A 14,657-nucleotide genomic window follows, 5' to 3' on the forward strand; every position below is an offset into this window, starting at 1 on the left:
GTACTGGGATGAAGTTTGAAAATGCCAGGGGGGAACATCGTGGAGAAAATCCTGAGCTGTCCAAAATGTTTGGATCTGGGAAGGAATTAACAATTCCCTGTGTCCTGCTTCCTTTAAAATGTGAGCTGAAAAGGGAGGTGTGAGGAGCCCAATATAAGAAGTCCTACGTATTCCCTGACCACTCCCCCTCTTCCTTCTCCTGTCTGCCTTAGCATTTTATAAAGAAGGAAATGTTCTTTCTTTCTTGAATTCATGTAAATTTATTTGGAATTACCTCATTCTGAAAGACGTTTCTATCTGTCTGTTTTTAATTTGCTGGAAATTTCAGAGAAGATGATTTATGGGCATGTCAAAGAAGTCATATGTGAAGTAAGTTAAATATCAGAATTATTTTTCCTGATAAATATTTCAAATATGAAACAAAATATTTGTCTTTAAGGTTTTCTAAGGGTTTTCTTTAGGGTTTTCTAAGGGTGTCTAAGAGGCTTTAGTGGGAGCTATATGGGAATATGCAATACCTGCCACGGCACTCTGATTACTCAAGTGTTCTCATGAAGTGACTACCCAGTATTTCAACATTTCTTTCTCTTTCCTTCCTCTCTTCTTCTCTTTCTCCCTTTCTCCTCTCCAGCTGTGAATATATACAGATTCACGAACAAGCAAATGGCTTAGCCAATTGGTCAAGAAAGATGGGAAGATGAGGGTTAAGGAGGTTTGAGTCAAAGAGCTGTGTATGGATTTGTGGGAGTGGGCAGGAAGTGTGAAGATCATTTTATTCCGCGGTAATGGCCACCAGAGAACATGTACTACAAAAGAACATCTATCAAAAAACCATCAAATAGATAGGACAGAATAACTTGGCCAGTTGACATCAGCCAACCTTTGCCTTCAGATGCCAGGGCTCAAACAATGGTGCAGTAATGGAGTAGCCCTGGTGGGGCAGGAATGGAGACTACACATGGGTCCAACAACACGTGCTTCCACTCCTCAGCACTGATCCTCCCATTGGTATTGACAAATAGCCAACCTAACAGCCACAGAGACCCCTCATGTTAACCCCTCATCCACACCCTGGGGACGGAGTTAGACCTTGAGGTAATCAGCCAGTTGGCAGAAAGTTGACTACGTTAGACATCTTCCACCATGGAAAGGGTAGTGATGAATTTTGATGGGAATTGATGCATATTTCTGGTTTGAGTTTACCTTTCCTGCTTGCAGGGACTCAGCTGGCACAACTATCTGAAGGCTTGGGAGTGACTGATCCAATAACATGGCATTTGACATAGCATTCCATGAAAATGAGTCACTCACTTCACAAGAAAGGAAGAGCAAGTGTGGGCAAGTGACCATGACGCCATGGGTCCTACCACATACTGCATCATTCAGCAGCTGCTGGATGCCACACTAACAGAGTGATGAAAAGGCCTATTGAAGGCATAGATGATATGTGAGCTCAGGGACATAACTATGCAAGAATGAAGCGCCGTCTTCCCCGATATAATATACATACTAAATAAACAGCCATTATATTTTGTTATGTTCCCAACAGATGAAATATGCATCTGGGAACCATGGGGTAGAAGCAGGAATAATGTTGTTTACCATCAATACAATAGACCCACTGGGGGCACATGTGCTTAAGCTCTGTGGGTTTAGAGGTCCTGGTGCCCAAAGGAGATTACAACAAGCATGCAGTTGAACAATAAGGTAAGGCTGCCACCTGAAAGCATCAGGTTCCTCATGCCAAGGGACGAGCAGTCAAGAAGAGAAATCTCCATCCTATCAGGGTAATCAACCCTAATCTTCAGAAGTAGATGAGACTGGTTTTATACAATGGGAGTACAAAGGAATATGTTTGCCACCGAGCTAATTTGCTTGGGTATCCCCTAGAATTCCCTTTCCCAATTTTGATAGTAAATGGACAAATGCAACAACGTCAGACTGGTAAAGTCATGGTGATGAGGTTCTTGGACACCTCAGGAATGAGAATTTAGGTCACCATGCCAGCTTACTAGACCAACAGGAATTCTAACCAAGAGAGGGCAATCTAGAATGTAAAGGAGGAAGACAGTAAGTGACAGTGCACTTGAAAGCAGCTGGACTAAAGCTCTATTACCCACGAGCTTTCTTCTTATAAGTTTTAGGAGGAAAAGAGCCCAACTGTTTACATGGAGGTGCTTTCTCCATAACACGTAGGAAGAAGTGACCCAAGAAGCACAAAGGGTGAGCTGTCATTTATACTGCACTATATTGCTCACATTTCCGTCAGGGAAGAGCTTATTTCTGGTAGGCTGAAGACAATCACCTCATCCAACTTCATGCTCCTCTGTTGGAGCAGCCTTCATCCAATAGCTTGTCAGCATAGAGGTAGAAAGTCTTACCCCCTTGCTTCAAACCGGCAACTCTGAAGGTCCATCCCAATGTCAGAGACCCTAGTTGCTTTGGGCTGGCCCAATCTCTTCCTCTGCCCTTTCCTGCTTCCTGTCCTCTCTTCCTACTCTTCCTAGGTGCACTCCCTAATAAACTTCATGCCCACACATCTCCATCTTGGAGCCTGATTCCCAGAAGCCAAATATGGGACTGATTAATTTACGAAGAGAGAGGAAAGTTGAGAAAAGCAAAAGGGTTGCTGTTACCACTTCCAGGCCTGAAGGGACCCGAAGAGGAACCTGGAACAAGAGTTAGGTAGAAAAAAACAACACAACAGGTTTCAGGGATTCTAGAAGAAGCACAAGGCCAAACCCTAGTATCCCCCATCTCATCTCCTTCCCACTCTTTGATGTCCTGCTTGTGCCTTCCATCGGTAGAACCAAACTGGAAGCCAACAGATTCCTTTGTTCATTCCATACTGGTCAGCCTCCTAAGGTAGAGAGTGAGTGGTGTGGAAAAGGTTAGAGAGCAGGGTTCAGAGGGGCAAATGAAAGTTACATCATAGACCACCTGGCTATGCAGAACATTTCTTTCTCCCTTTCTTTCTTTCTTTCTTTCTTTCTTTCTTTCTTTCTTTCTTTCTTTCTTTCTTTCTTTCTTTCTTTCTTCCTTCCTTCCTTCCTTCCTTCCTTCCTTCCTTCCTTCCTTCCTTCCTTCCTTCCTTCCTTCCTTTCTTTCTTTCTTTCTTCCTTTTTCCCTTTTTTAGGAAGGGAATTAAATTATACTTCCTCCCTAGAGGTGAGGCATGCCTTCTAATTTGAGTTATCTGTGTCATTTAGTTAACATACAAAAGAAAATGAGATCAAAGGAAATATTTATTTGAATACATAGGACAAATAATTAGATCTCAGACAAAGCCAGCTCTTTAAAAAAGATTTTATACAACTGCATTTATAAGAAAAAACAATATCAAAAACTGTTACCTAGATTGGGAAATGATTTTCCTGTGAATTCCTGCAAGGAGCTGGAGTAAGACCCCACCTCGTTTCCAGGCCTTTCTCAGTTTATATTCCAAATGTCCTGCCACAGTTCTTCTCTTAGCAAGACTCATTCTTTCTCCAGGAAAGGACCATTCTTCAGGCAAGATATTTAAACCACACTTAGTAGGGCTGAGGATTGAGTTATGTTCCCAAACACAAGAAAGTTTAGATAGACTAAGTCACATGCTCATCAGATATAAACGGAGTCAGGATTTGAACTCACAACTGTCCTATTCATAGGCAATGTTCTTTTAACCAGCCACACATTGTTACTTCTTCAATGTACCACTGGTTAACATGTACACCCTATGTACACCACAGGGAAGTCATCACTTCATGCAATGTTGTCTATAGAGGTCAAATAGCAATTTGATTCTGGGCTCTGGATTCTGGTTTCCTTTGGAGCAGCTGCAGTGTTCTTAGGATGCAATCACTTCTCTTTAGTATAGAAAACAATTCTGGACTTCTCAGGGGTGGAGACATGAGATTTTATTTCAGTCAGGGGAGTGAAGACAATCTCTTGTTTGGGTTGATGTGTCTGCATCAGGAGATACATGAGCTGTAAAGACAAGCAGATGTGGCTGCAAAAGCCAGGTTGGCATCAGAACACGTCCCTCAGTCTTCTAAGAGAATGGCTTTTCTGGTTGGGAACCTGAACATGGTCAAAAATTCTGTATTCCTTTGATCTAGGTGAGAGGTTGCAAACTGAAAGCCAGGGACATTGCAGATGAGTCTTTCTTGGTCTTCAATGTGCTTTCTAAAATATTTGACTACTTTTAGGACGTATGCCCTTGAGATGGAAATTGATTTCTATATTTGGCCCTAGTCCTCACCATTCCCCAATACTTTATACTGGCTCTGCAGTACTCACTTAGGATCTGTAGACACTTCAGTTCATGACCCCGGTATAAGTCTAATAATTTCTTAAGATGTTCTGAGTTTCATGATCTGATAGTTCTCGTGCTTAATGCCCAAATGATCCAAATGCAAAAGCTCTGTCATTTTCTTTCCCTTTTTAAACAACAAGAAGTCATGGCTGTCGTCTGTATTATACTATATTCATACGGGTTAATGATATTGTAGGAGATATTGCGGAGGGAAAAAGTCATTCTGTGATTTAAGCAGAGTGCAAATTTTAAAAGTTTAAAAGGTTTTTTTTATGTTTACCCTCAGAGAACACCTACTTCTTTGCCTGAGTGGTGTTTTATGCCAGTCAAACTAAAGAATGTAGATGTGAATATAATATTTAATTCATTTCTCTCATTTCCATGTCTTTGGGGCTTTATGTGCTCACACTTAGCTGTGATGCCAGCAAATACCAACTTTGAAGATTCCAAAGGTTTTCTTTGTTCTTTTTCTGTCTCGCTCTTCAAAAACTTCTCTCTTCCTTTTGCACATTTAGAAAGTAAACCTGAAGCTAACACTTCAAATTTCTTTTAGTGAGGGCTGTTTCTTTGCTAATAATATGGCTGGCCTTAGCGAAGCCCCAGAGCTTGCCAGCTATCTCCCTCATTGGATTTGAGGTAGGAGGGGGAAAGATGAAGCAAACTGGTGATTGATGAGATCTGTGGGTATGGCAGAAAATATTTCCAATTTTAATTTATTAGGCTCATATTGACAAAGAAACCATAAACTCTTAAAAGCTTACTTCATTCACATAGATTTTGGCCAACGAAAAGTTTCATTGTTGCCAAGTAAAAATGCTTCCTTTATTTCTCACTTCTGCTGACACACAAAATTTTTTTTTGGAAAGACTTAATTAGAATCAGAAAGCAGCTGATCCAGCCAGAATTGTTGATGGAGACAAGGTGTTTGGTAGCTGGATCCTACTTTATTCTTTTTTTTTTCCTTTAAAAAAAAATTCCTTGATTTTACTCGACACAGGAGTGGAGAGTCTCAGTCCTTTGGCACCAGAGAGCTTCTCTCTCACTGGAGTCCTTTCACTATTAGGCAAAAGGCAAACTAGGGCTGCATATACTATTCCTCCCAATATGGATGCCGTTGACCTTGGAGTTTTCAAAAGAATAAATGTTGCTTTATGATTCTTGGAATAGCTGCTGCAGTGAAAACAATGATTTAAATTCCTGAAGTCTTTAGAAAAACGATGTTTGCCATCTGTTCACCTTTAGAATTGTATCCAGAAATGAAAGAGTTAAAGATGTTGAGAAAATAGATACCTTCTATAATTGTGGATATGGGGAAGAAATGGGTGTACCAATCTGAAGATTGCCAACTCTTGCCTTTCTGTTTATTTCCCTCTTATGTAATCTTTCTTCATGATGCTTTTGTTGATGTTAACATTTAATAAGGGCCAAAAACAGGTTAAGCTCTTAGTGGTATATAAAATGAGCAAAGCCCTTTTTCTGAGGTCTCATGTCAAGATGTAAAGGGGATAGAAAAATAAAAGATTAAAATAGGAGATATAACCGTAGAATTATAAAACAATTCCCACCAGCCATTCTCAAAACAACACAAAATACCAGCCCCCAATATAAAAAACAAAATGCAACCCACAATGAGGCTTATTAATTGGTAGTCAGACCATATATACTAGAATATGTTTTAAAATATTTTTTCAATGAACATATGTACGTGAATTCATTTTTCATCCCCTCATTCAAAAAATATTTATTGAGCTATTCCTAAGTCTTAGAAAGAGTTCTTTGTAGTATGAAAATGTATTTCCATAATATTTGTAACCTAAAGGAATTTCTGAGCTGGTAAGAAAGATACAGACAAAATATGCACAAGATCTCTGTTGACTAGATAACATGACACACTTACTATAGGAAGTCAGTGACTCTTCCCACCCACGTACCATCTATTTCTTTCCATCCTGAAACCTTAGTTCGGATGACATCATATCTTCACTATCCTCCTGATTGCAGTCTTCTTTTTCATTCTTTTTTTTTTTTTTTTTTTTTTTTTTTTTTTTTTTTTTAGTTTAGCAACTGGTGGTCTTTTCTCATTTGGAAAAGGGCCAGAGGGTATGCAGGACTTGGTCACCAGAAGGAAATTAAGAATGTTCTCAGAAAAAGAAATTCATAGGTGAGGCAAGCAAGTGAAAGGCATACAGTACGTTTGAGGAAATGAAAAATGTTCCTGTGCCTGGGTGCTGGGTTACGAAGAAGAGGAGGTAGTGAGAGATGAGGCAGGAGATGCAGGCAAGGGCTTGCAGGTTATGTGAAGGAGCTCGTGCTTTCTTTAATATGAGACTAGTTGAAGGTGTGGAAGGGTTTCGAGAGGTGCATGGCATATTTTCACACTTCCTACTTTGCGCCTGTTTGTGTCCATAGGACATTTATTTCTCTCTTAATAGCATTCTATTGTAATTTCCTTTTCAGTTCTGCAAATGAGAATCAGATTTCAGGGTCCAGAGATATGGCATATTGAGTTAATATAGATAAATATCTTTCCTTTTAGATACACTTGTCTGTGCTGGATAAAATATTTAAAAGCAAATTATAATACGATAAAATTCACTCATAGGGGGAAAAAAAGGAACTCTCAAGTGCCAGGAGGAAAGTGAGATTTTAAAATCAAAGCAGTATCTAAGTTGATGTCAGGGGGTACCTATCCCAGATAAAAGCTGTAAAGGCTAAAAACTAAAATTGTGATGTTCCTACAGGAAATCCCAAGCCAGGACTATATTCTTTTCTTAGAGTGTCATAACAAAGGACCACAAATTGGACATCTTAAAACAACAGAAATTTATTCTGTCACAGTTCTGGAGACCAGAAGTCCAAAATTAAAGTGTTGGCAGTGTTGATTCCTTCTGGAAGCTCTGAGAGAGAATCTGTTCCATGCCTCTCTCTTAGCTTCTAGTGGTGTCTGGAAGCTGTTTTAGCTGCATTAATCCAATCCCTGTCTCCATTGCATAGGCCTTCTCTCCTATGTCTCTCTCTGTGTCTGTACCAAAATCTCCCTCTCCTTTCTCTTATAAAGACACTTGGCATTGGATTCAAGGTGCACCTCACCTTAACTTGATTATATCTACAAAAACCCTCTTTCCAAATTAGGTCACATTCATAGGTATTGGGGGTTATGACTTGAACATATAATTTTTGTGGGACAGAATTCAATCCACTACAAGGACATAAATATAAAATTTTGTCCCAGAGTAGTGAATTATCTATAATGGGACATCAAAGCAAATTAAAAATCTCTCACTAGAACAATTTCTTCAAATCAAGGCACCTGGGACTCCAACAAAAATACACCCCCCCCCCCAAACACATAAACACCTGAAGATTAACTCATAGTAAAAAAATTACAGAGGACACAAGGAAGAAGTAACAAGTACAATAAAAAGGAAAGAAAATTGAAATAAATGTCCCAAGGATTTGAAAGGATGAAAACACTCTACTATAAAATAGCTATTGTGAAGTATTTAAGGGATAAAAGAAGAAACGAAAAAATCAAAGGAAAGATGTGAGGAAGAATACTGTGGACTTGGAAAAGAGAATATAGATACTCTAGAATTTTATATATATATGTTTATATATGTAATATATATGTATATGTATATACATATCTGCATATATATATATATATATATATATATATATATATAAGTTAAAAAACTTAATAAATTGGTTATGCAATAGATTAGAAATAGCCAAAGGAAAAAAAATCAGTACATTGAAAGATGACTCTGGTGTAAGTGCTCAGAAAGAAGCACAAATAAATGAAGATATATGTATATGGCTGAATAAGGGACATGGGAGACTGAAAAAGAAAATATATGTAGAGAGATATAAAATAATTCCAGATAAGAAAAAAAGAATTAATGGAGGTGAGGCGATATTTTAAAAGAAATGGCTGATAATTTTCTAGAATAAAGAAGTCATGATCCTCAGATTGATCTCTGAGCGGCCCAGATGATCAACAGACTGCAGAATACCAAAGACAAAGAAGAAATCTTAACACCAACAACAAAACAAAACATCTTGATGAAAAGAACAGATTACCTGTAAAGGAATAGCAATTAGACTGACAACACAATTTCTCATCAGTAAAACTGAAGGCCAGAAGACAATAGAATAATACCTTTCAAGTACTTGGGAAAATAACAGTCAACTAGAATTCTACACCCAGTGAGCTGTCATTCAAGAAGCAGGGTGAGAAAAAGCTAAACTTGAAAACAGGTAAAAGAGTGAGTCACTAGCAATACAATAGCCATAATTTGGAAAGTAAAATGAAACCCAAGGAAAAAAAGAGTAGGAACACAAAGCAATAGAAATCATAAAAAGTAAAATTACTAGCAATCTCACCTGATGAACATGGGTATAAAAACAATGAAAAATACATTAGCGCACCAACTCTAGCAGTGTTCCTTGAAAATAGAGACAGGGTGGGGAGAGAGATGAATAGGCAGAGCACAGAGGCTTTTTAGGACAGTGAAACGACTGACTCTGTATGATACTATAAGGATGGATACATGTTATTACATATTTGCCCAAGCCCATAAAATAGCTCCAAGTGTGAGCCCGGCTGTAAACTATGAACCCTGGGTGATAATACTGTGTCAATATAGGTTCATTACTTGTAACAAATGTACCGCTGTGGTGGGGAGTATTGGTAGTAGGGGACAAGATGGATGCGTGCAGGTAGGGTCCTATGAGATGTTTCTATATCTTACTCTCAATTTTGCTGTGAATCTAAAACTGCTCTAAAATGTTTCTTTAAAAATACATGTGACTGTAGGCCTTTGTGTTCCATCACTTTGAGTATTTCCTGCTGTTGGGAAACCTGGAGAGACACATGCAAGAAAATGAAGCTGGACCACCTCCTCACACCATATACAAAAATAAATTCAAAATGGCTTAAAGACTTAAATGTAAGATCTGAAACCATAAAATATCTTGAAGAAAATATAGGAAGAAACTTCATGGACATTACCCGAAGTAAGATTTTCACTGATATATCCCCTTGAACGAGGGAAGTAAGAGAAAAAATAAACATGTGGGATTACATCAAACTAAAAAGTTTTTTCACAGCAAAGGAAACCATCAATAAAACAAAAAGGGATCCTACTGAATGGGAAAAGATATTTGCCAATGATATATCTGATAAGGGATTAATATCACAAATCTATAAAAAACTTACTCAACTCAACTCCAAAAAACAAACAACCCAATTAAAAAATGGACAGAGGACTTGAGGAGACATTTTTCTAAAAAGGACATACAGAAGGCAAGAAGACATATGAAGAAATGCTCAACCTCACTAACCATCAGAGAAATGCAAATAAAAACCACAATGAGATACCACCTCACCCCAGTCAAAATGGCTATCATCAATAAATCAACAAACAACAAATGCTGGCGTGGATGTGGAGAAAAGGGAACGCTAGTGCACTGTTGGTGGGATTGCAGATTAGTGCAGCCACTATGGAAAACAGTATGGAGGTATCTCAGGAAACTGAAGATAGAACTACCCTATGATCCAGTAATTCCACTCCTAGGCATCTACCTGGAGAAATCCAAAACTCCAATTCAAAAATCTGTATGCACTCCTATGTTTATTGCAGCACTTTACACAATAGCCAAGATATGGAAACAACCGAAATGCCCATCGGTCGATGACTGGATTAAGAAGCTGTGGTACATTTATACAATGGAGTATTACGCAGCCATAAAGAAAAAAGAAATCTTATCATTTGCAACAACATGGATGGATCTAGAGAACATTATGTTAAGTGAAATAAGTCAGAAAGAGAAAGACAAGTACCATATGATCTCACTTATATGCGGAATCTAAAGAAAAGAATATGTGTATCAACTAATCAGAAACAGTTTTGGGGACACAAAAAACCGAGAGTTGTTAGATGGGCAGGGGGAGGGGGTTGGGGATGGGGGGAAGGGTGAAGGGATTGGGGGGCGGCTGGTGACCACAGGATGGCCTCAGGGTTTTTTGAGAATTACTTTGGGGAACTTATTCAATAGTGTTTGGGGATTTTGTTGGGTGTCCGATGGACATGTGTCCTGTTTGGGAGACCACCTCAGGGATGCTGTGGATGCCTAGTCATGGCACTGTACACCAGAGACTGGACATTAATGAATGCCAACTATAATTTTATGTGTATAATGTGATGGCTCGGTGTGAGGTCGGGCTGGTGGTGGATGGGGGGAGGGGGGTTCACGGTGTGAGGGATGAAAAAATAATAATAAAATAAAATAAAATAAAATAAAATAAAATAAAATAAAATAAAAATACATGTGACAAAGGACGGGTTGCTTCAGAAATATAAGGATAGATAAATTTTAGAAATGTAAAATCAGAAATGTATAGTAAACATTTTAAAAGGGAAAAGAGGGGAAACAACGTACTTGAATATCTCCGTTGATGTAGAAAAAGTATTTGATGAAATTCAAAATCCAGCTGTACACACACACACACACACACACACACAAACACACACCTAACTGTGAATAAGAAGGGAAACTCTTAATCACCTGAAGAATATCTCACACTTACTGCAAACAATATACTCTATAAGTTAAATGCTAAATGTATTTCTGCAAAATCCCAAATAACACAAAAATGCCAGTTTACAAAGTTCTGTTTTTAACTTTTTATTTTGAACTAATGTTAAACTTACGGAAAAGTTGAAAAAAATCGTACAGTCTTTCTTTATATCTTTTACCCAACTTCCCCTAATGTTAACATTTTATATGATCATAGCGCAATTACCAAAGCAGAAAATTAATATTGGTAAAATATTATCAACTAAAGACCTTATTCAAATTTCACCAGTTTGCCACTGATGTCTTTTTCCTGTTCTAGTTTCTTATAGAGGATTATACATTGCATTTCCTTGTTTAGACAAAACTGTCTCCAGTGATTTCTTATAGTTCCCCACTGTTTCTTTTACTTTTGTGATTTTGACACATTTGCAAGTATTGATCAGGTATTTTGTTGAATGTCCCTCAATTTGAATTTGTTTGCTGTTTTCTTATGATTGGACTGAGGTTATGCATTTTTGATAAGAATAACACAGAAACAAGGCCATGTCCTTCTCAGTGCATTATGCCACAGGGCTCAGTATGTCCACATGTACAAGAGGTATTTTTAATATTTGTAATGGAGGCCTATTCATAGCAAGAAGATAACCGTAAGGCATCAAATAGGTTTAAAAATTGGAATGAATAAAGCAAATTGTCTTTTTTCACAGGTAATGGTTAGAAAATCCAAGTCAATACACAGGCTATTAAAACCAATTATATAGTTCAGCAAGTTTGCGGGATAAAAGATCAAAATATAAACATCCATAATATTTTTATTCGCCTGTATTAATCAATTTGAAATTGTAATAATAATAAAATAAAATACCATTTATTACATAAAAATATCCAATGCACCTAGAAGGTAATCTACCATGGATATGCAAGACTCATGGATAAATTGATAAAAACTGTATTGTAAGACATGAAGAGATAACTAAATGAATAAAGAGATACACTACATTCATGTGCTGGAGAAATAAATAGTTAAAATATGACAATTCTGCCTAAATTGGTCTATAATTTCAATGGAATTACAATCAATTGCTCAGCATGGTTTTTCATGGAATTAGACAAGTTGATTCTAAAAAGTTATAAGGAAATAAACAGTCAAGATGAGCCAACACAATTTGATATGAGATTTTTTTATAAAGATTTAGTGAATAATGATGAGATACTGGTGCAGGAATAAATATATAGATCAACTGAAAAAAATGCAATTTCCTGAAACGAACTCATATTTTGGGTACTTGGTATGTAACAGGAATGGCATTAAAAACCAATAGGGAAAGGATGGATTACTCAAAAATGTGTTTTTTTTTTTTTTTTGGTAATTGGTTATTCTCATTAATTCATGTGTTACACCAAAACAAAATATCAACCCCAAAGGTGTCAAAGGTCTGAAGTGTAAAAATCAAAACTGCAGAAATTTCAGAAAAAGATGAAGACAATCTTAATGATATCAACTAGGAATACCTTAGAGCCTAAATAAATAAATAAGCCAGATAGAAAAGATTGCATGCATTTGACAACTCTAAAATTAAAAACTCCCACACAATAAGATACATATAAAGAAAGTGAAAGGACAAGTACACAAAAAAGTTGGAAATAAATAATGGGCAAAGAATTAGTATTTAGAATATCTCATAACCTAGATTGTAAAATGCACATTTATTCCCCCACATTTTAATATCTCTAAATTTGGATACCTCTTACTCTTGAGAGAGCAATTTAGCAATATCTAACAGAGGATGTTCATACCCTCTGACCCAGCAATTTTGGATGCTCATACCCTCTGACCCAAGTACACTTCAAGCCAGTGTTTTTCAAATCTTAGGTCCTAATACATTGTTAGGTCATAGAATCAATTTAGTATGTCAATCTCATAATTTAAAGGGGGATGGGATGGGAGGGGAGGGGAGGGGAAGGAAGAAAAGGGGAGGAGAAGGGAGGGGATGGAATAAGACAGTTTAGGATAGGATACAATAGAAATATAATAGAAATTAACCTTCGTTTTGTTTCGGTTAAATGCACGTGTGTATGTTTATGTGTGTTTGCACCTGGACTTGTGGGTGATGAAGTAAACTATAGTTTAACTGTGGGTCCTTGCCAAAAAAAGCTTGAAAAACACTGCCCTAGAGAAAGTCTCACACACGTGAGCAGTGAGGCATATGTAAAAATGTTACTCTCAGACTACATTTAATAGCAAAAAAATTGAAACGTATAAATATTCATCAAAAGTAGAAAAGATAAATTATGGTACACTCATAGAACAGAATAATATTCAACTGGCAGAACACATGGAACTAACTCTACATATGTGAACTTGGACAAATGTCAAAAACATTATTTTGAGTGGAAGGTTTAATGTCCAAGATGGCACATAAAGTATGGTACCATTTTGATATATCTTAAAAAATCAAAATTATACATTTTATGAATACATGATCTCCCGGTAACAGGGTTAGTAGCTCCCTTTGGCAAAGGATGGAAGGACGGAGGGAAGGAGTGAGGGAGATAGGGAAATAAACTGCTGGTGGAGAACAGTTTAATTCTGTTGGGAAGATTTTCTTTTTAATAACAATAATAAGGTCGGAAGAAAATTTGACAAAATTGTTGATATTTATATCTACATAGTGTTATATTAATTACTGTACTTTCAAGTAGTTATTGTATAATAAAAAATTCATTTCTTAAAGTAACACAGGTACTGTGTCTCTTCCATATTTTCAACATCAAGGGCGTGTTTGGGATAGAGTATACTGCTTAATTTATTGGTTAGTAAATCAATGGACTTTAGGATGTTTTCATGCCATTAGAATGAATGCATGCTGGAACCAGACCGCATGCACTAAAGAACTTGGTAGAGTGCTCAGGCTTGCAGGAAGTGGGTGGGCAGCTGATTAGACAGCTTTATGGCTAGTGTTATAATCCAAAAACACTTTATTCATTCCAAAGCACTCTGCAGAAAAACAGTAGGGGAGTTCAGACATCCGAGACAGTGTATTCCTGATGACAATGAGTGTATAGAGAAAAATATCACCATATTTCCTTCTTTAAGAATGCAAAGTCAGAACCAGGAAGAGATATTCAATTGCTGGATGCTTTTCATCAGTGTCAAGAATTCCCAGGAGGATATTTTGATTCCCAAAGCCTGGAGGAAAGAGGAAAACCTTAGAGCAGCAAGGGACCACCCAGTGTGCCTTAGACTGCTATGGAGATGGAGCTTCAGAGAAAAGGCAGGGGTGGGGTGAGAAGAGGCGGCAAAGAGGGTCTCTGGCTCAGGGGAATGGCTGAATCCCTGCCTTGACCCTGTGTGGCTCTCTAAATTCCTCTGCATTTCTCCTGATGAGGAGTAGGGGCAGCTGCTGCTTGTACTCAGGACACTTCCCCTTCCAGGCTGCAGCTGTGATGAATCCTGCCTCTCTCAGTGAGAGGACAGAAATAGGTTCCTGATGGCAGAGAGAGAGAGAGAGAGATTGAGAGAGAGAGAGAGAGAGAGAGAGAGAGAGAGAGAGAGAGAGAGAGAGAGAGAGAGAGAGAGAGAGAAAGAGGATGACAGCAAGAGGAAAGATCTTCCACACTCATTCTTCCCTGTTTGAGATGCTGTCTTGGAAAATATGCAGTTTCAAGGCATTCGAGGTTGATTAGAAGTGAAAGTCCCCATAGCAGCCGATCACAGAATTAAGGAATCAATTTACTCCAAATTAGTCTTCACTGCTTGTTGCAAACAGGCCATTAG

This window comes from Rhinolophus hipposideros (assembly GCF_964194185.1).
Source record: "Rhinolophus hipposideros genome assembly, chromosome: 3".
Lineage (NCBI taxonomy): Eukaryota > Metazoa > Chordata > Mammalia > Chiroptera > Rhinolophidae > Rhinolophus > Rhinolophus hipposideros.